The sequence below is a fragment of the Panthera onca genome, chromosome D3 (assembly GCF_046562875.1).
Source record: "Panthera onca isolate mPanOnc1 chromosome D3, mPanOnc1 haplotype 2, whole genome shotgun sequence".
NCBI lineage: Eukaryota > Metazoa > Chordata > Mammalia > Carnivora > Felidae > Panthera > Panthera onca.
Genome location: NC_138350.1, coordinates 90,828,235 through 90,849,900, shown reverse-complemented (window position 1 = coordinate 90,849,900; position 21,666 = coordinate 90,828,235). Strand labels below are relative to the sequence as shown.

The 21,666-nt window shown below is 46.7% G+C and overlaps 2 long non-coding RNA genes across 6 annotated transcripts; one reads left to right on the top strand and one right to left on the bottom strand.

Moving 5' to 3' along the window:
• Positions 1 to 338: 338 nt before the first annotated feature.
• LOC132666131 (uncharacterized) lies at positions 339 to 8,367 on the bottom strand. 4 transcript variants are annotated; one of them, XR_013551168.2, is made up of 5 exons: positions 8,205 to 8,367; positions 6,043 to 7,585; positions 1,696 to 1,834; positions 1,165 to 1,259; positions 339 to 1,036 (listed from the first exon to the last, which is right to left on the bottom strand). It is a non-coding gene; the product is annotated as an uncharacterized LOC132666131 (long non-coding RNA). The 4 variants fall into 4 exon arrangements; XR_013551167.2 differs by having other exon boundaries at positions 1,165 to 1,834; XR_013551169.2 differs by having other exon boundaries at positions 339 to 846; positions 1,165 to 1,834.
• A 335-nt stretch (positions 8,368 to 8,702) lies between these two features.
• On the top strand, positions 8,703 to 17,591 carry LOC132666132 (uncharacterized). Of its 2 annotated transcripts, XR_009604513.3 has the most exons (4): positions 8,703 to 8,839; positions 9,997 to 10,053; positions 12,065 to 12,214; positions 13,680 to 17,591. It is a non-coding gene; the product is annotated as an uncharacterized LOC132666132 (long non-coding RNA). The 2 variants fall into 2 exon arrangements; XR_013551170.2 differs by lacking the exon at positions 9,997 to 10,053.
• Positions 17,592 to 21,666: the final 4,075 nt, after the last annotated feature.

Below are 21,666 nucleotides of genomic sequence, written 5' to 3'. Positions count from 1 at the left end.
GTCGGGCTCTGTGCTGACAGCTCAGAGCCTGGAGCCTGCTTCGGATTCTGGGTCTCTCCCTCTCTCTCTGCCCCTCCCCCACTCACGCTCTGTGTGTCTCTCTCCTTAAAAAAAAAAAAAAAAAAAAAAAAAAAAACATTAAAAAAGTTAAAAAAAAAAAGAAACAAACAAATTTTGGCCTGGAGTCTTGGCCTCATGAGCACCCATCCTGAGCAGCCAAAAGGAGCAAATGTTGGCACCTTCTTCTTCATCTTGCCCGGTTCCTACTGCACCAGTCAAGAATGGCCCAGATTTACTATCGGGATAATAAAAAGAGCAAAATAATCATTATAGCATGCGTTTATTTTATAATCATTTGCAAACTGCATCAACCACAACACGGTTGTGTTGTTAATATGAAGAAAGGCGAATATGAAGTCCTACGGTAAAGCAACGTAAGACGCTATCACTGTATCGACGGGAAAGGGGTGTCGTCCAGACAACTTTCTATTTCCGAAGTTTAAGTATTGCTCTGCCACGTGGACTTGAAATGTCACAGGCTGTGCCTGCTGCCACCAGTTTCGATGGGCCACAGGGGGGCTGGCCTTTGACAGCATAATCCAAGCAGCACGAAGAAAACCAAGTGCTGAGTCAATAGAAACTCATGCCGAAGTTGTGGTGGTCACACCGGGTGGCTCACTGATACCTCCCTTGGCAACAGTCAGCTGGATTTTTCAGTCTTCCTTCTTTTTCTCTGAGTGACCTCAGCATGAATCGTGGAGGGCGGTCTGCATTCAAATGGAGAAACTCTTGATCCCGATGGACAAGATGTCTCTTTAACTCCTCAAAGATGGTTCGACTGGACGTCTGTGGGTCCCACGGAGGGATCCGGGAATGGTTAGAAGAGTTAACAATGGGAAGTGCACACGTGGAGACCACCAACCTGCTGGCAGCGTGGGAGCCCAGAGACCGCCCCGGGGTCCCCACCCAGAGTTCCGTGAAGGCCTCGTCTCCTGGCTGTTCCTTTCATCCCCTCGGCCAGTCGCCTGCTGGATTCCTACCCTGGAGAGAAGCAAACCAGCCAGATGCTCCCTCCTCTGCCTCACACTGGCGCACCCTCCAAAGGCTACTTCTTCTCTGCCCTCACATCCCCCCAATTCTGCAGCTCCTCCCCCCGCACTGCACCTTGATGAGGGACCATAAGGCAGGCTGAGGGCAAAGTACAAGCTGGCACGTCCCTCACCCCCAGGTGGGACAAGTGTGATAGTCCTCAGGCGCTCCTGGCAGTCCAAGGACAAAGGGAAGGACAGAAAACAAATGGTCAAACTGATAAGACTCTCCATCAGTTTACAAATACCTTAACAAATTATAAGAAAAGGGTAATCTTATCAACAGCCTAATCTCCAGAAACTCCCTACTGTCTTAAGGACAACGCTTTGTGAGAGGGAAAAACAACCCCAGTTTGCCAATCCCTGGGCCTCAGGTATCTCAGGAGTCCTCATTAGCACATGAAAGTCCTTCTGGAGGCCTCCCTTGTGCCTTTCCCTCCCCCAACCCCACAGTATATCACCAGTCACTCCTCACAACCCCAGTGCAACGCTTTCTGCCCACGGGTCCCGTCCCCGTGCTTTAATACAATATGCCTGCACCAAAGATGTCTTCGAGAATTCTTTCTTGGCCGTCAGCTCCAAACCCCACCGCAACGCAAAACCTCACCACTCTTGCCCAGCCACCTCCTTGGTGCCTTCTCCACACCGAAGGGAAAGGAATAGTGTTTGAACATCACAAGGGTGCTGGTGTGGGGGAAGGTCTCATCATCCGTCTTTGCTCTCTGTGTGGTCCACACACTAGGAGCCTGTCAAGAATGCAGATTCCCAGGCTTGCCCCAGAGCTCCTGAGATAAGATCCACATTTCCACAAGACACACAGGTCATTTGTGGGCACGCTGATGTTTGAGAAGCACTGGGCTAGGTGACTCTCCCTACCCTTGGGACTAAGAAATGTTAGTGACTGTGGAACTAAGGGCAATTCTGGGGGGAAAAAAGGCAAATTGGACAAAAATACAATGGAGAGAAAACAAGGAGGAAAGAAGGATGGAGGGAGAGAGGGAAGAAGAAAACGACAGAAGGAGGGAAGGGAGAAAAAAATTAAGGAAGATGGATGATGGGAAAGGGAGAAAGAAAAGAGAGATGGAGGGAGGAAATGTACATGAATAGGATTTATATTAATTTGCTTATATGGATATGATTCTGAATGATCGAGGGGTGTTAACAATGGCCAAGACTTCAGGTCTAACCAGAAGATGCAATTAGCATTAACTTGTTTTCTGGTCATTCAATTTAATAAGAAGCTTAATAATTGAAAGAGTTCCTTCCTCTTTGCAAGAATTGAGAGAATTATGAAAACAATGGGCCATTACCCTCAGATTCTCACTGCTATCTTCAGAGGCTATTTTTTCCCTTATGTAACTTCAGGTTGGTAACCTTTCTTTTGTATCTGAACAAAAAGGGGGAGTGGGCTACCTCACGATATTGTACTGTGTTTAGAGATGCTGCCTCCCCCATCCCAGTCCAAGGATTTTGAGACAAAAGACCAATTAGAAATGTACTGTGCCTCAGGCTTTCCTTCTCAGAAGTGCTGAATCAATGGGCCTAGCACTTCCAAAGAAACAACAAGGCCCAACTATATGCAGGAACATTATATTGATTTATAAAAAATATAAAAAATTTACATGACATGAGATTCCATTTACAAATATGGTTCCATTTACCTTTGAAACAATGAAAGTACCGAGACAGAGAACAAATTACTGGTTGCCAGAGATAAGGAGTGGTGGCGGGTGGGGACATAAGTGTGGCTCTAAAGGAACGGCAAGAGAGAGTGCTCTGGGTAAGGGAACCGTTCTGTATCTGGATTGCAGTGGCAGTTACATGAAAACACACACGGGATAAAATGGGTTAGATGCCCACACCCACATCTTACAAACACCAGTTTCCTGGTTTTGCTATTGTACCATATTTAAATATGATACAGCTGTTGGGGGAAACTGGGTGCGGGTACACAGGACCTCTCTGCACTATCTTTAAAACTTGCTGTTAATTGCAGATTACTTCAAAATACAAATCTTGAAAACACTACGTAATTTTACACATGGCATGAGCTCAACCACACAAACCACTGCATTTGGACAAAACAAAATATAGTAAATGCATTCTTTATTATTTTTTACCAAAAAAAGTTAGACATAACCTTCCGGTGCATCATCGACATCATGGTATTACAACTTTCATGGCATTGTTATTTAGTACCATTGGAATCTGTTTCCTTCTCTGGTTTATAAAATAAAAACCTAGCAAGAAAACCGTCAAGTTATTAGTAAGTAACAAAACTACAGGAAATGTTTACATTCTGGCTTAGTGAGCCATTCGTCTTTTTCATAAGCCAAACATTTGTCCTGATTTGAAAGCACGTCTTGATGTACAACTGCACTAACACAGGACGCGTTTCTTGTCTGGCACAGTTCATTTTCTATAGAAGTGGTAGCATAGAATTAGATAAAAAGTAGGTCAGTTTTACCCAGAAGATTATAACTCTATAGGGTCAAGAGAGATTTCGATCAGATTCATTTCTTACAAGGAAAAGTATAACAAGTACATCTTGGGGGATATGAAATTTCAGATTTGCCGAAAGAAGTAATTTTCTCCTTGTGCCACAAATAGTTCTTTTCTGGATCATATGACCCACAAGGATGTGATGTATTATAGCTGACAATGTGGGCTCAGCCTAGTTCTCAGACCAGTATCTTTTATTTTTTTAAGTTTATTCATTTATTTTGAGAGAGAGAGAGAGAGAGAGAGAGACAGAGAAAGAGAGACAGAGAAAGGGAGGGAGGGAGGGAGGGACCTTGAACAGGGGAGGGGCAGATGAGACAGAGGGAGAGAGAGAATCTCAGGCAGGCCCCTTGCTGTCAGCACAGAGCCCAACATGGGGCTCAAACTCAAACCATGAGATCATGACCTGAGCTGAAACCAAGAGTCAGATGCTTAACCAACTGAGCCACCTGGGCGCCCCAGGCCAATATCTTAGTGGCCTTCACACTAAGTATTACTCTACTGCACTTTTTCTCTATCCGTGTATTTTTTTCCTACTTTGAAGCTCAGTGTACTTAAAATCACAACCTTGTATATAAAAGTCAGCTTTTCTGGGGGCGCCTGGGTGGCTCAGTTGGTTAAGCATCCGACTTTGGCTCAGGTCATGATCTCATGGTCTGTGAGTTCGAGCCCCACGTGGGGCTCTGTGCTAACAGCTCAGAGCCTGGGGCCTGCTTTGGATTCTGTGTCTCCTCCTCTCTCTCCCCTTCCCCTGCTCATGCTCTGTCTCTATACCTATTTAAGAATAAACTTAAAAAAAATTTTTTTAAACAGTTTTTCTGAAAACACTACTTTAAGTTTAGTACTCTGTTTTCACATTGGTATTTGCAATGCACCGTGAAGCCAGCCACCTTGAAGAGACCCAAGCAGAAACCTGGCCCCAGTTCATATTCTAAATAACTAAGTATCGATCAGTGTCATAGTTCAGAGCTCCACCCGTCTGAATACTAATTTTTTTCCACCCACATTCTCATTTCTCTGATCAGTGACATCTTCCAAACACAGATATTTCAGTGAAAGGTTGAGCCATAAATTTAGTCAGCTCTGTTTCAGTTATCTGTGCCTTCCAAATTTTCTTTGACACAAATTGCAAAAATTGCAGTGTTTAGAACACGCTGGGATCTTTTATTGCCTGGCTCTTATCACAAATGTCTGCCCCAAAACGTGCTTATGAAGGGCATTCCCAAGGAACAAATTAATGTTGCTCTAGTCCTCCCTAGATTTGGTACATCTGTTTTGCATTCCACCATAATTTAAAAATTTTAGGGTAGGCAATGTTCTGGTGCAGTAAAATTGCCAGGGGACTCCACAAAGCCCTGAATGCTGCCAGGCCGTTTGAAATAACATGTCAGTGAATTTGGAAAGACCTACTTTTAAAATACAAATGGGGTGAAAGAGACTTCATTCGCTCTGAGCCAGGTCCAACAAATGAGGCAAAAGAGGACCATCAAAGACTATGAAGGCAACAGAGCACTGAGGCACCTACAGCCGGACTCCCCCCAGAACTGCGGGTGCTTGGATGGAAAGCCCTATATTTACCGCCTGCCCACTCTGTGCCAGGTAGTACGCTAGGAGCTCTGCGTGCGTCATTAGAAGTCTAACGGGCAGATACTGTGAACTCCCTTTTACTAATGAGGAAACAGGCTCAGAGAAAAGTAACATCTAAGGTCTCAGATCTGGCACGCGGCAGAACAGGGATTAGGTCTGGATCTTACCGGCTGCCTTTCTGCTCCTCCTCCTATCCTGGGGGTCAGCAAAGTAGGCCTGGGCGCCAAATCCCACCTACCCTCTCTTTTGGTAAATGAAGTTTTACCAAACTGCAGCTGGGCCCCCTCACTCGGGCACAGCGTGTGGCGGCTTCCGTGCCGCGGAGGAGCTGAGTAGTTGAAACTGGATATTTACTATCCAGCCTTTCGCAGAAAAAAACGTGCAGGCCCCTGCCCCGTACAATGCGACCTTCTCTTTTGAGGTCCTCCTCCGCTTACCTTGTCCTCATGCAGGAGTCCTAGACAAGTCTGCAGCAGGTCCTAAGACAGTGGCTCTCGCACGCTCCCGGAGCCAACAGAGACAGCCTCGGGAGGGCCACTTCACGTGGTTAAATCACCATCAGTGGACAAGGGCCCGCACAGAGCCAACCCTTAATTCCCCCCGAGGCTGCTGCCCAGGGACCCCAGCCTCAGACGGCCACTCTCGGATGACACGTCGTCAAGGCCGCCCGCACCGTAGAAGCACCCGGACAAAGGCAGGCCCGCAGCAGTGCTGTCGCATCGGGCCTCCCTTTCTGCCAGCCGCCGTGCCCAGAAAGTGTGCAGGTGCGGCCATCTGCCCCAGACGCCCAGGGCCGCACCTGTGGATGGACAGTGGACTGGGACAGCCGAGGACCACACGTGAGCCTTATTTATGGGTCACTCACTTGTGTCGGTGGCCATTGCTGCTTGTGTGCAGGACCGTTTACATGTGAGTTTGGAGACCGGCCGTCCAGAGATTTATGGCACTTAGCACTTAGAAGAGGAAGCTGTAAAGTGCCTGACAGAGCGGCTCTAAAAATTAAGACTTCTACTTCCTGAATCCACAGGCTGAAAATCCTTAAATCCCGCGGCCTGGCTGGGCTTTCCTCCTTCCGCACTGGACCCGTTCACGTGTAATACTGGGAAAAAGGGACAAGAAGAATTTAACGCAATCTTGTCTGTGAACCTTCCTCACTCTTAGTTCTTGAGATGAAGTAGAACATTCCAGTTTCATGGGAAGCTCATCAGAAGGACATCTGAGAAGGGACGGAGGTGCAGAGAAAAAGTCAGACATCCTGACAGCAGCCCGCAATCTCAACATGCTGAAGATACTCTTGGTAAAAGCCTTCTTTGTGTTCAGAGAGATCCGAGGTCACGTTGTGTCCTTGATATATACCGACTTGACTTATGTTCTAACTTAGGTCACGTATAAATTCTCTCCGTCTCGGTTTTTCGGCCCACAGCAGTTAAGGATTTGGTAAAACAGAGAGCGCTGAGCCAAACCTACGACACGGTTCCCTTTCTTTCCCTTTGGCTCTCTCTTCCTCTAAACCGGCTTCGCCAAGGGTAAGACCACAGGCCTTGGGACATCTGAAGTAACGAAGTATAAAATGGCGGGAGCATGAGGCTCTGTTTATTCATGGACATCGTTGGCTAGTCAGCTTCATTGACCATCGTCTAACCTGATTTTCTGCAACACGGAAGACACTGGCTTGGAGAACTGCTCCTTTCTGGAGTGGGAGGAAGTATTCTATTCTCTGCTGGGTTCTTTCTGCTCCGAGTCAGGCTCCCTCCAGACCTGTCCAGGGCACAGGCCAGAGTGCCTCCAAGGATGCAAGCGTGGAATCAGGTCAGTGTCGTCCACGTGTCAGTTTAGGCGGAAGAAACCCTCTCAGAGAAAGCAACCTGACAGGGTGCGTGGGTGGCCCAGCTGGTTAAGCATCAGATTCTCGCTTTTGGCTCAGGTCATGAGCTCACAGTTCACGGGTTCAAGCCCCATGTTGGGCTCCACGGCTGGCAACGTGGCGCCTGCTTGGGGTTGTCCCCCCCTCCGCCCCTCCCCTGCTGTGTCTCACACACACACACACACACACACACACACTCTCAAAAACATCTAAACATTAAAAAACAAACAAACAAAAAAGGCAACTTGACATGCGGATGGAGAGAAAGAGTAAAACAGACAACCCCAAACGACAGAGAAGACACAGGACTGATATCTTGTCTTTGGCAGGTGTTGCAGTTCCTTCGTTTTGGGTGCATTTGATATCGCGGGAACTTCAAACATTTTAAGGGGCTGCAGGCCTGTGAAGCCCAGAATCCGGAAGCCCTAGAAATGATCCAACTTCCCCATCCTGGCCTGACACTCACTACTTCCTTTCCCCTGTCACCTCCGTGTTTTAATGCTTCATAACCCAAGGCTCACATCTTCAACTTTTCCAGGAGGTCCTGCTGAAAACAATAGAACCGGAACTATAAACCCTGGAGTTGTAATTTGGGTGTGCGGCCACCAGGTGGCAGTGGTGTCTCAGTCACAGGCTCCAGGCCCCTTTGCGAAATGCTTCTACGAGTGGGGCCCTGGGGCCAGGAGTTTACACTGTAGGCATGGACTTCCCCGCAAATCTATGAGCAAGTTGAGACTCCAGCAGTGTAAGCCACTTAGCATCTGGTGGCTCACGAGCAGTGGCTCAGGATGCAGACAGAGTCCGGGTAGGGGGTGTTAAGGTGAGGCTCAGGGTGGCAGGGCGGCTTGGGTCCAGCCTGCCCCCTCCTGCAGGGCACCTGCCCCTAAGGCGACTTCTTGGTCAATGTTCCCGGCAACGTGTGAGGTTGCTGACCTCGTCCTTCCCCTCCTGGGGGGGGGGGGGGGGGGGGGGGCTGGCCTGCTGCCGGTGCAACCGGTGCAAAGGCACGGGGCTGGATCTTCCCTCCCGCCCTCTCCGACCCACAGCATCACCCTTCACTGAGTGCGTCAGACGTCCCCGTAAAAAAAGCCCTGCCTCCTCCCTCGGAGCTAGGTTTAAGGGTTGAAGGTAAAACAGTAAAATTTATCTGGATGAATTCTTACCATATGGTCAGTGTTCCCAGAGCTCATTCAGACACACATTCTAGAAGGTTCCTCCGGTTTCTTCTAGGTTCTTTCCAGCACGCCTGGCTCCCTGCGCCCCCAAATCCGCTCCTAACCTGTCAGGAAGGAAGGAAGGCAGGCGCAGGCCTTCTCCGCCCGGGCTGCACGACGAGGCCGCGCGGGCCGGATGGGCATCGATCCCCAAACCACGCAGGCGGCAAGCTCTTCCCGCGACCAGGCCAGCCCGGCCCGCAGCCCCCGGGCCTTCCCGCCTCTGGGGCCCCTCCCCGCGCAGCCGCAGATCGGGGCTTGTGCGCGGCCGCGTGACGTGATCACGAGGGGCCCAGTCACGTGGCCGCAGCCAGCCAGTCCTGGGGCCGCCCGAGGCAGGCTGGGTAAGCGTGGCGTGTACCTCGCCCGCCTTCGGAGCCGCAGGTCCGCGGTTATGTCTTTGTTTCGAAGAATTCTGCCGCTGGTTTCTCCTGGGCGGCCCCGCGTGGCGTCCGGGCGGACGGGTTCAGGCGAGCAGAGGGCCTGTGGGAGCCGCAGAGAGAAACGGAAGAGAGACGTCGAGGACAGGCCTGTAAGAAGAGAACGATCTGGAGGCAGGCCGTCCTGCCAGATGCCCACGTGGGGTAAGGAGAGAGGGGAGAAACGGATTTGTGGCTTTATTTTTTAGTGAAATCGCTTTTGGGCATCCCTACTGTCCACCGCATTCAAGTGCACACTTTAACCCTTCGCAACCCTTGCTTCAAGTGCAGCCCCGCCCCCCACCCCGCCTCCTGCATTTCAGTGCTCTCAGGGCCGTAAATGTCCTGTTAGCCACGGCCTTCTCTTGGATTTTTCCTTTGCCATCTTGCATTGAAAACAACGCCTTAAAAGGGAGACAGGCTGAGATTTCTGCAAGACCAGTTTCATCTCAAGTTTCTCACCCACAAAGACCAGGGAAAATGGGCCCCCTTAATGGGCAGGAGCTGACACTGTGACTTATTTTAGTAAGTCCAGGATGTTCTTTACCAAAAAGCTGTACATTCTCCTCTTCGAGCCAGGAGCACCCCTATCTTGAGACCACAGCTCATATTTTTAGGAGGGAGCAGAATGACGGCAGCCAGGGCCAAGGGCTCTGACGTTATCTAAACATTTGAGCTCGGGTCCTTATCAGCGCCAGACCTCCGAGTTGTCCCGTGCTCCAGGGATTGCTCTCTGAACATTTGAGCACAGAAGGCAGGATTTGCTGCGAATGAAAGCCCATTAAGAGGAGCCAAGCAGGGAAAGAAATTTAAATTCCAGTCCTCTAAGCAGCTTTTTGCAAAGAAGCCCTCTTTCCCAAGCTTCCTCGTTTGCAAGAGAGGACTCCTCAAGTCTGCTGAAGACCCATTTCCTACCTCCTTGCTGGGGGTGCTGGGCCCCCCGCCCCCAGAATCCTCTCCCATCACCTCGGGAGCCACTCTGGGAGGACCCAGGACCATGTTGCTAGGATCACAGAGTTTGTAAGAAGTTGCAAAAGTAAGATTTGTGTGTGTGCTCTTTTTCTTAAAGGGTTTCCTTTCCCCAGAAGTTGTAACAGTCCCAAGTTCCACAAAACTTGGATCCGAGCCTGCTCTTGTGTTAACGGAGGCACACAGAGCAGTGACTGCACCCCCACGATAATGATGAACTGGGTTACGGAAAGAAACCATTATAACTTTTTTATCTCTTTTGATCAAAGAAGAAAATCAGACGTTATTAACACTGTACAGACGGATCCCCTCACCCATCTTCCTGCCCCTCCTTTCCTGTGTACGTCTGACAGGCACAGACAACCATGAAAAGTGACCTGAGTGCCCACGGTGAAGCATGCGGAGAGGAGGTGCTCACTGGCTGTTTTCTTTCAGCGTTTGGTGTGTGATTTACGTGCGTAATTTACGTGTGTGAAGCGTATTCCTCCTTACTACTTGTACTCCAAACACAAGTTGGAATGAGAGCAAAAGAATATACATTTTCTACAGTGAAAATAAAATAGTGTAAATGTATTATTTAGTTTTATCGCACCCTTTTAAAGTTATATGTTTGCAGTAAACAGCACATCGGTGCAGTGATTGTACATATGTATGTGAATTCAATAAACGATTTGGGTAGGTGCTCATTTTCTTGTATCTGATTGATATGCACCGTCAGAAGTTTGGAAATCAGAGCTTTAAAGTATCCTATTAATACCATCTCCATTCAGTAGAAAGGGAGCCAGGGCAGAAAAATATGCTTACTATTTGGACATAGTATACTATTCAGACTTGACTGAATAATAAGTCCTTAACTCTGACCATTAGATTCTATTTGGATTCAGTAGCTACTCCTTCAGAATGCAAAGCTGGGATCACAAGCTGAGTCAGCAATGGACCATTCACACCTTAGCATGAATTATTCCAGTCACTTCTCTATCAGCAGTCAGACACCATTGGAAATGAGAGTTAGGAGGAATGAAAGAAAAGGAATCCGAGTTACTGAGTTTGGGTGATGGGAAATTAATCTGAAAGTACAGGTTTCATAGGACACCATCCTGGAAGAGCTCTCTTACAAGAAGGTGTGCATGGCACCAAATGAGAGAATTGAAGAAAGAGGACAGATGGGAGCAAGAACTCTAAAGACCAAGTCTCCTCTCAACTTTCATTACTATCCACGCTGTACTCGCTCCTGCACCCTGTACCCCAGACCATCTCTGGCATCCCATTTTAAAATATTCTATTTCAGTTATCTCCGTAAACAATGAAATACTTGGCCTCCACCTTCCAGATGGATAGATGATTCTGGGAGTAGCACAGAGGTGCTGTATCAGACTGAACACCCTGACTCTTAAGTTTGGAAATATGACTGCCCCCCTCGTAGGATTTTTTGGAGCTTCTGATGAGTACACATCTTGAATCAGACAGCTCCAGGATATTAGAGCCGAAAAGACACTTAGAGAATGTGTAAAACTTCAGTTCACGGACATGGAGAGCAGATCAGAAAGACTGCAGGGAGCAGGCCTGGGGAGGCCCTGGAATTGGGATTCCTATGTCATCCTTCCCTCTTAGCCAGAGTCTCACGTGAGAGCCTGAGCTTCCCAAGCCTGTGTCCCCACAGAATCCTGTTCTGGGATTGTATGTGTTACTTGAGATAACCCATGTACAAACACTTGCCCCCGTGTGCCACGCGTCATCGTATTAGCCCTGAATACGTGCTTCCTCTGCTGCTCTTTGGCTCAGATCACGAGCTAATTGGGTATAGTCCTGACCTGAAAAAAGAGGCGTAGGGTGTACAGGCCTGTGTGTGTTGATTGTAGCGTCTCACTGTAATGAGAGCAGACTCCATTCTTTTCCTTAGAAGCAGGAATGGGTCATCTTTAGTTTTCCCTCTTTTAAAGCTACAGATATTTAAAGACTTTGGAATAAGAGACAAATTTGTCCAAAGCTGGTCCTTTCAGCTGGGGCTCCCTTATAAGTGGCTGCGTTCACAAGGAGACAGAGCTGTTTACTGTGCGAGTAGAAAAAGTCAGCCCGCCAGGAATATGGTGGACCCAGGGGCCCTTCCTGCAGTGGGGTCTCACGGGGCCCCTGCATCCCAGGTGAGGCAGCTGGAGTCCACCCTCCAGAGCAGAATCAACTCCTACTGGAACAGATGCCCACCGCTTTAAAACATGGCCCACAACTTAGTCTGTTGTCACGACAGGGTTGTATTTGTTTTGGTCTGATTTCTTTTAACCTGGCTTGAGCAGTGCAGTTAGCTGTTCCCTGTTACCTTTGGTTGTGGGTTCTGCTCGGTGTTATTTTTAAATATGGGGCACCTTTTTTTTTTCCCCTTCTTATTTGAGACCACCAAGATTGGCTTGCTTTGTTTTCACTAAGGTGAAAGGTGTCATGTCGTGAAGGAGTGCCCGGTGATTTCACAGAAGACTTGGACTTGGAAATGGACACCTGCGCTGGGCGTGTTACTCCGCTGCCACCAGAGCCTCGTCACTATTTCCACACGCATTTCCTTGATCGGAGAATCCAAAAGTGCGTACCTATTTATTGACTGTGTTTTTCCTTCCTCTATGTGTCATGTTATTTGCGTGTTTTTTAATTGGGTTTTTTCTCATTCTTGATTTGTAAGGAATCCTTAACATGTAATGTTAACATCGATGACATTTTAGCACATAGTTATCCTGTTTGACTCTTACCTTTTACTTACATGTTTTTACGGCACATAGAAGTTTAAAATTTGGGGAGTCAAATATCTTTACCTTTTAGCATATGTTTTTACCGTTAACAGCAACCACGGATGCATATTTATCTAAATACTTGTTTCCTTGTTTTATACGCTGTCCTTTATTTTTCATTGCTTCTTTCCCAGTTTATTTCTGATTATTCTTTTGTTTTAAGGTTTGTTTATTTTTGAGAGACAGAGGCAGAGTGTAAGCGGGGGAGGGGCAGAGAGGGAGGGAGACACAGAATCCCAAGCGGGCTGCAGGCTCCGAGCCGTCAGCAAGGAGCCCAATGTATCTTATTGTATTTTTAATCACAATAGTGCAGACATAGATTAACTGAAGGTTTGGGGCTTCTTTGAGAAACAGTAGCTTCTGTTTCTGCCTTTCCCAACCCCATCCTTACCCATCGAAAGAAGTATTTCAGAATTGCTTTTCTTTTCCTTTGTTTTTGAGGGGGAGGGGGCAGAGAGAGAGAGAGACAGAGAATCCCAAGCAGGCTCTGTGCTCAGCTAGGACCCGGATGTGGGGCTCGATCCCACGACCCTGGGATCATGATCTGAGCCAAAATCAAGAGTCGGACGCTCAACTGACTGAGCCACCCAGGTACCCCAATATTTTGAATTATTTTAGTGGATTTCTTTTCCTGCCAATTTTCTTGGGTGTTACTGAACATTATTTCTTCAGAACTTTAGAATTGTTTTAACCAAAAAAATCCCTTTAAAATATTATTGAAGTTTTTTTAATTTAAAAAGTAATTTTGAGATCATTAATTTCTTTGTAATACTCTTTCTTTTCCTGAAATGTCTTCCCATTTATTAAATTTTTCCTGTTCAGTGAATTTTTGGAGTTCCCTGACCTCATCAAGGTCCTCGTTAATAATTCTTTTTCTTTTTAAGTTTATTTATTTTGAGAGAGAGAGAGTATGAGGTGGGGGCAGAGAAAGGAGAGAGAGAATCCCAAGCAGGCTCCACACCATCAACACAGAGCCCAGCACGGGGCTTGAACCCACAAACTGTGAGATCATGACCGGAGCCGAAATCAAGAGTCCAGTGTTTAATGGACCGAGCCACCCAGGTGCCCCTGATAATTCTTCAGCGTATCCCTGAGAGGTGTGTGTGTGCGCGTGTATGTGTGTGTATGTGCACGTGTGCACGCGTTACTCAAATTGCAAAAATCCACCCCTACCCACAGAGCTTTGCTATTTTAATAATACGTTTTTTTTTCTGTGTGTTTTAAGTAACCAAATACGTTTCTTCACGTCATGTCTCTCACAGTCACTCACTTTAGCTGATACAGAGTGAAGGATAATAATAGCACAGCCCTGAGGCTGACACCGTTTCCAGGCTACCACCTTTTCCGCGGCATCGCTCCGTCCTTGGTGCCAGTTGCCATGAGATAACGCCTTGGTGTTGGCATCCAGAATGCAGAATCTTGAGCAACACTTTGCTTCCAATGTGTCAGAATCCTACAGACAGGATTCCTTCAAATCATCGTGGTCCAGTAATTTCACAATGGGATGCTGTCTTCACAACATAACCAGAAAAGTAGGAGAGGTGTGGGCACATGGGCTCCCACGAGGGCATGACAGTCCGTAGTTGCTCCTGGCCTCCCGTCTCGCTCTCCCTGCCACACCGGTGCGCAGACGCACCCACCCACGGGTCGTACACACTCGCTACTCTCAGCCGCCTTCCTTTATCTTTGAACGGACCCTGCAGGCCTCTCCTCCTCGTGGAGTCTTCCCCACCCTGCGTGACTGGTTTCTGCCTCCCATGTGCCCTAGCGTTCTGTCTTCTTGTTCTTTACGTGCAGGTCACAGTGGCCATCATGGGATGGTTCGTGTAGTTGTGTTTCTTATTTAACGTTCTGTAAGGAATGAAGTCATGTCTCGGTTACTGCTGCACTTTCTACCCCGACTAGCATGAGCAAATGTTCACTGAACGTTTGTTAAATGAAAAGAAAGTGAAACGTTGGAATCACCTAAATGCCCAACCGTTACAGTACAGGCAGGAATACTTTCCGATCGTTTACATTTTTGTTTTCATAGTTTTTTAGTGCCGAGGGAAATTGCCTTTTCTGATAGCATTAGTTTTGTCAAAACCAAAACCAAAACATGAAAGTTGCTGGAAAGAAATACACCAAAGTGTTCACAGTAGTTATTGCTAAAGTGGAGAACTATGTTCTTGTATGTTTACTTTAAAATAGGCATGTATTAGTTTTATAGCCAGAAAAATATAGTTTTTGTTTCGTTTTTAAATTGATTTAAGCCTAAGTTATGGAAAAAGTACCTCTGAGGCATAGGGAAGTTGCAAGTAAAACTGGGTTTAAAAACAGAGATTTCAGTAAAATATTTCCAAGTTTTATTTCTTTTGAGGGAGAGACCGATCACTCATGTAAGAGCAAGCATGAGTGGGGGAGGGGCAGAGAGAGAGAGAGAGAGAGAGAATCTCAAGCAGGCTCTGCTATCTCAGAGCCCAACATGGGGCTCGATCCCACAACCCTGGGATCGTGACCTGAGCCGAAATCAAGAGTCAGATGCTTAACTGACTGAGCCACCCTGGCACCCTCCAATAAAACAATATTTTAAATGCTCCATTGGAAGAGAAGCCTCATCAGGAGAATGGATAGTAGCTAGATGGAGCGGTACCTTCCCAAAGGACCACCGTCTGACAGAGAACAGAATAAAGTACAGCAACACATTCACAACAGATAAAGCCTGTAAGAAAATATATAGTGCTATTGATAAAATGAAATCAGTGTATAATAGCAATCCTACAAATGTTTAAGATATGTAAAAATATGCTTAATTGTTTAGGATACATACATGTATTGTAAAGGTACGGAGAAATACGTAGTGTGACATGTGGTGATACGAAACTCACAAGAATGGTTTCCTTTGTTGAGAGAGGGGTTTGTGGCTGAGGAGAGAGAAAAGGGAGGTTTGATTTTTTTTAACCAAGTGGTGGATATGGGTGTTATTGCAAAATTGTACTTTTGTGTGCGTTGTAATATTTTATAGTGTCCTAAAATTTCATAACATGTTTTGAAATAAAAGTAAAACTGAAAGGAATCTGCCACTAACTCTTTCGTAAACAAAGATTCTTTTGTAAATAGGGGCAGCATGCTTTCTGTGGTCTGTAAACTCAGATTCTCTTTCACTCTCCCTCCTTCCTTCCTGCCCAGTCTCTCTCTTTCTCTTTCTGTCTCTCTGTCTCTCTTTTTTTTTTTTTGGCTTTCTTTTAAAGTAACGTATTCTTTTTAACAGAACTGTTTTTACTAGGAAAGTTAGGAATACCATGAAAACCACCAGATAGCTATAATTTGGTCACTGGTGTTGTAGATCTGCCTGGTCTGATTATAAGAACTTTTAGGAGTTGTCTAGTGCTTTAAGTTAATAGTAATTTAGATTTCATTTATGTAGATTTCTAACTTGGCATGTACTCCTAGTAAAGCAAACAAGAAAAAGAAATATGCTTCTCTCGCTCTGTTGGATTATGATTGATCTCATTTTTCAGGATCAGCTATTCAAGAAAAGAGCTGGACGGCCCTGGCTTACAAATTTCTAATAACTTGAACTGTGTCTGCGAGAGTCTTAATTGTATGAAAGGGGAGGAGGCTCTCCTCGGAGCATGACCGTGCAGTTTAGAAGTGCTCCAAGGAGAACAGAGTGCAATGCCTTCCCTCTGGTTCCATAACGTGAAGGAGAGAGGAGGCAGAGCTACCCTTCAGGTGATGGAGTGGTGTCCATTCTTGAAAATAGAGGATTAGCTTTGCAGTGCGATAGGTCAGAGTTTTTATTTTGCGAAGTGCGATTCCATTATAGCCTTCTCATCTCCCACGAGCTCTGGGATTAGTGTTTGTTATGCTAGGAGAATATAATAATTGCTTAAGTATAGGAAAAATACGTTTGACAAACATTCATGCTAGAGAAACAGGAAAGATGGGATCCTTGACCCAGTGCGGAACTGCAGCTGGTCACTTAAGCCCCTTGCTTGTCTGCTGATCCGCTGATTATCTTCTCACCTAATTTTAGCCCAAAGGTTCAGCTTCCACCCCCTCCCGTTTTATCATTTCTTTTTCTCCTGTTGACCTGCCTGTGAAGATACCAAGTAGAAGCAAAATTGCCGAAAGGCAGAGCAGAAGAATGATCCTGGGTCATTCGCTGAGGAGATCGAGACCCTGACAGCTAAGGGTTAACCGCAGCTGAGGTGCCACAGGCCACGGAGAGCACGCGGGCACACTCACGTGCAGCACTCACACGCATTCACGCACACATTCGCGCACACTCAGGCGTACACTCACGGGCATACACACAGAAGCACACTCTCACCCCGGCACACACGGCCCTCCCCTGCCCAGCACAGCCTCCCACCGATGCCGCCGCAGGAGTCTGGAGCACACGAGACGGCTCTACAACCACGTCCCTCAGCTGAGAACTGACCCATTTTCACCAGGTTGACAGAGGTGAGGAGATGAGCCGTGGAAGTGGTCCAGACAGAAAACCTGTGACCAGAACAAGATCCTCCTGACCCACGTTCCCGGACGGCGTGCCTCCGTGGCCGGGATGGACCCGGCCCTCGTTTACTTCACCTCACCTTAACCAGGAACCTGGACCCACACACGCCCAGCGAACTGGTGCCATGTGGCTGATTGGGACATTTCAGCTCTCCTGAAAATTGGTGTCGATCGCTTCAGAAGACACCCGCAGGCAACGATTCGTCGTGACGGTTAAGATGGCCAGAATGATTGGGCTCCCCAGCACACAGACGCATTCCACACCATACCTGAGCTGGCTCTTGGATTCAAAGGTCAAATTAAAACTGGTCACCTGGGAGTGTGGCTTACGTGCCCATGTTTACAACCTCAACACTTGTCATGTGTCTGCAGAGTCCCCAACAACAAATCAACATCCTGTAGTCTGGGGGAAAGCAAGAACAAACGACGCTTCAAGAACTGGGGCTAAGTTGCGAATGCCCAGAACGCAATTCGTATACCCAAAACACGTTACGGCCACAAACTGCTGTGGCACAAATTTGGACTATTTTAAGTTTTTTAAAGTCTCGTTTGCAAGTAGCAAAAGATCCTTATTGTGAAAGATAACTTGGTTCTCTTGTTTATATTCAAGAACCAGCGCAGATTAAAGTGATCTTTTAAAAGGGCTTGAATAGGAGAATAAATCAGTATTGGTGTCCCGTTTGTCTTATTTCAATAATAGTCACTATGGAAACGAATCACTGACCTATTTCTTTTCATACCTCCAAGTAAACAATAAGGTTTCCTTCCACTTTTCCGTGTATCCTGTTTCCTTTGGAAGAGGGATTTCTGGTATAGAGTGTCTCCAAAGCACTTTTTATTGAAATCCATGGTTCTTCCCTGCATGCTTATTTCACTTGTTTTAAACACTCTCAGCCTCGCTGTGAAATTCTGTGAAAGCCACAGGTGGTGACGCGAAGCGCCCAGTGCCGTCCTTCAGAAGACGGGGCTCACGCGCCTTTGCTGCCTGATGCAGCTGAGGGCCAGAGGACGCTCAGACACGTGACAAAGTGCCCAGCGCAAACAGCCAATGGACTTTCCCTTTCATTTCCCCTTGTTCCACCCCAGTTCACGATTACAGACAAACGGGAATGTCTCCCAGGAGCACTCGCCATGCTAGGCTGCTGATTCGAGAAAGAACAAGCGAAATACTAGCGTGTGTGTCCTCCCTTCCTGTCCTCAACCCACATCCGAAATCCATTTTATATCTGGCTGAAGCCAGAAGTTCTAAATATAGAGGGTGTGCCCTCCCCGGCACTCCCCAGTCTCTCTGCGGGGCTGTCTGTGAACCCACAGGCCATGTTCGCAGGGGCCCCATTAACCCAGCAAGTGTGGCCCCTTGGCATTGGTCCACAACCCCCCATCTCCAAGGACACACTCCTGCTAGCATATCAAAAGGAAGCACACTGTGTGTAACTCTATTTATTGCTCGCTATTTTTATGACCTGTGAAGGCCTTCTCTTCACTTGTTTACTGCGTGACATGGAAAATTACAGATATATGTAGATATATATTTTTAAAGGCATACACACACAAAAAAGACATAAAAGACAAAAGCCCCATACAGCGGCAGTGCCCTCCAGCGGAGGAAGAGAAGATACTTTAGCAGTGTTCTGTATAACAAACATATTACAGAAACAGAGTAAAATGGCCGTAGTGCTTAATTGTTTTGTCTGACAAATCTATTTTTAAAAACGGAAAGAGGTCAGACCTAGGATGTCAGTGCGTGAAATGTGCCACAGGCATCTTGGGAGAACTCTCTGAGATTTCACTACAAATGTTACTACCTTTATGCCCTTACAGAGCTGTGATTTTCCAAATGGCCGTGTCAAGATGATAACAAAGTAATTGCTTGGAAAGTGGCGGGGGGGGGGGGGGGGGGACTTAATCAGCCTGAGAACCTGGCAGATTGTTGCAAGTGTGGCTCCTACTGTCTACGTGTTCCTTTGCGCAGGCCCTTTGCGGTGTGGCCTGGCAGCTCTTCCCACTGAGAGGCAGAGTCGGTTTCATCACCCTTCAAATCTGGGCTGGCCCCGTGACTCTCTCCAACCATCGAATGTGGCAAAGTGAGAATGTGCTTTTTTTGGCCACTGTCACAAGAACAAGCCTGGGAAGTGTCCTGCAGGATGAGGGAGCACAGAAGAACCGAGGCATCCCGGCTGACTCACAGCTGACTGCATAGATGTGAGGGCGCCAGCCCAGCCCAAACTGCTGACTCATAAAATGGTAACTAAATAGGTGGCTCCTATTTTAAACTACTACGTTTTGGAGGAGTTTGTTACACAGCAATAGCTTAGCTGATACACCTTTTCTTTCTCCTCTTTACCAACACCCCCATCCCCCCTAGAAAGGCTTATTGCTATGCAGAAAGCCCTTGTCAGAGAATCGGAAGATGTAGGTGCTACTCCTGACTCAGAATAATTTAGCTGTATGACTCTGAACTTGTCCTGTACCTTTCTGAGCATCAGTTTCCTTGTCTGAATGTTTACATCCAAGATGTTTCTGGCTGGAGCATCCGTATGAGGGAAACTGCCAGGCAGCTTGGACTTTTCCACACGCTGGTGTGAATGTCTTTAAGAGGTGTGCATAACAGATCTCATTACAAATGTGTCTTTTGATCAGTGGTCCCACTTCTTTGCCATTCTGCCATGGAATTAAACACCGAATACACTGGCAGTTATGCTCAAGGATGTCTAGTGAAGGATTATATGTATGGCAGACGTCAAGAAATAGCCTGAATGGCTATCAAGGAAAATGTCTGAACAAATAGTGCCATATTCATACTGTAAAATATCATGCAGCTATTTAAAGAATTCTCCAGAAGAACTTTCATGATAATTTTTTTTAAGTGAAAGAAGTGAGGTTCGGGGTACAGTACCATTTTTGTAAACAAAACAAAACACTTATATGAGTGTGCAGTTTCATATGCTTATTCGGCCACCAAGAAAGTTCGGAAGGACACAGAACATGCTGATTTCCTGGGCTGGAGACAGATTTCTAACAGCAAAAATGTGCAAACAGCCTCTGTGTTTTTAGGTGGAAGGGTTGGATTAATTTAATGATGGCACTTCCATATGGGGAAATAATACTCAGCTGTTAAAAGTGATGATACGTATTACGTGAAAACAATTACATACATCTAAAATAATGGTATTAGTGAATATGAAACAATATTGAAATAAAAATGCATGATCCCACGTATTTAGAAAATCTTCGGGATAAAGACACACCAAATATCCTTGGTAATTTTTAACGATCATGAGCTTATAAGTGGCTTACCCTTATTTTCATGGATCTATGTTTTCTAATTTTGCTAAAATAACATGTATAAAAGGGGAAGGAATGGGGCACAGGCAGAAACGTTTAGCGATTCAAAGGTGTTGAGTAAAAGAAGCAGAACCAAAGGGGACTGGATCCTTCATAAACGCAACCACATCCCTAAACAACAAGGAGGTGAGCATACTTTGAGTTGGAAATCACAGTCTGTGAAAGACAGCTTGAGATATTTAGCCCAGTGGGCTGAGCAACCGGCCGTCTAGAATGTTTTTGGCTCACACAATATGATTAGAGTGGATGAGATAATTAATATTTATAAAGCACTTTCATATCCTGCAGAAGAAGCTGTTGTGTAAGATAATACTGTCTTCCTGAACTCAGTCCTTGTGTCTTTCTTCAAATGGGCCCAGGGCCACCTCTTCTGATTCCCCCTTGAAAGATCACCAGCTTATCTCCTAGTCAGCATGCTTTTTGGTTTTCTTAGACAAGAAAACCTGATTGGAGAAAGAGGTTACATTCCTCTTCACCGTAAATTATATACATCCAAACCAGAAACTCTTTTGCCTCTGGAGACTATGTTTGTACTTGGGCAGATGCTGTTCATCAAAGTATTAGCCTTGAACAAACTCCTTCTCTGCCAAGTTTAAAAGACCCCGGACACGACAGGAACTTCTAATGAAGACAGATGATTCCGCATAGATTTAGACTGAAGGCAGCTTGGATTAGGTGTGCGCCACGCAGACTGGAAGGGGATGGGTTGTTTCTGGGGTGCAGCTTCTCCCCCACGGCTACCGCCAGCCACCAAGCCACTCTCACCCCAAGCCTGGAATTCACACAAACAACTAGTCTCCGGATGGGAAACTCACTGACATTCCGCCTAAGTCCATCGCCGGGCAACTTATGAGGAAACGGAGCATTCTGAGAGGGCCTGGCCCCGGGTGAACTTGCCCTTCCCTGCGGACAGCCGTCTTGCCCCTTCCTTTGCCTTTGGCGGGTTCTGTAAGGGCTTGTGAGTGATACGGGCCCCTCCGTCCAACTCAAGGCGTTATCATCACTTTGGCTTTTGCTCTGGGAGGAGAAGCTGCCATTACTTCTTCCACCCAGTCCCGTCGCAGTCGTAGCACACTGACCAAAAGCATTCTGACCACAGAATATGTCACTTCAGGACAGAAAGCCGCTGGATGCAAAGTTTGGCAACTTGTTTCCATCCTTGCTACCCTGGGTGACTGAATAGTAACAGGCTGTGCAGGTTTCTCCACAGGCCCCTGAGTCCCACACATTCCTTTCTCGGGAGTCACTGTGTGTGATTCCTTGGAAGAAAAAGTGGACATTTGAGTCGCTTCCTTTTCCCTCCTGCTAAAACTTGCTTCTCAGTCCCTCACTCTTGCTCACTGAGTCACTGGTCCTGGCTCTCCTGCTTTCATATTTTAAACACACATTTTATCAGCATGAGCG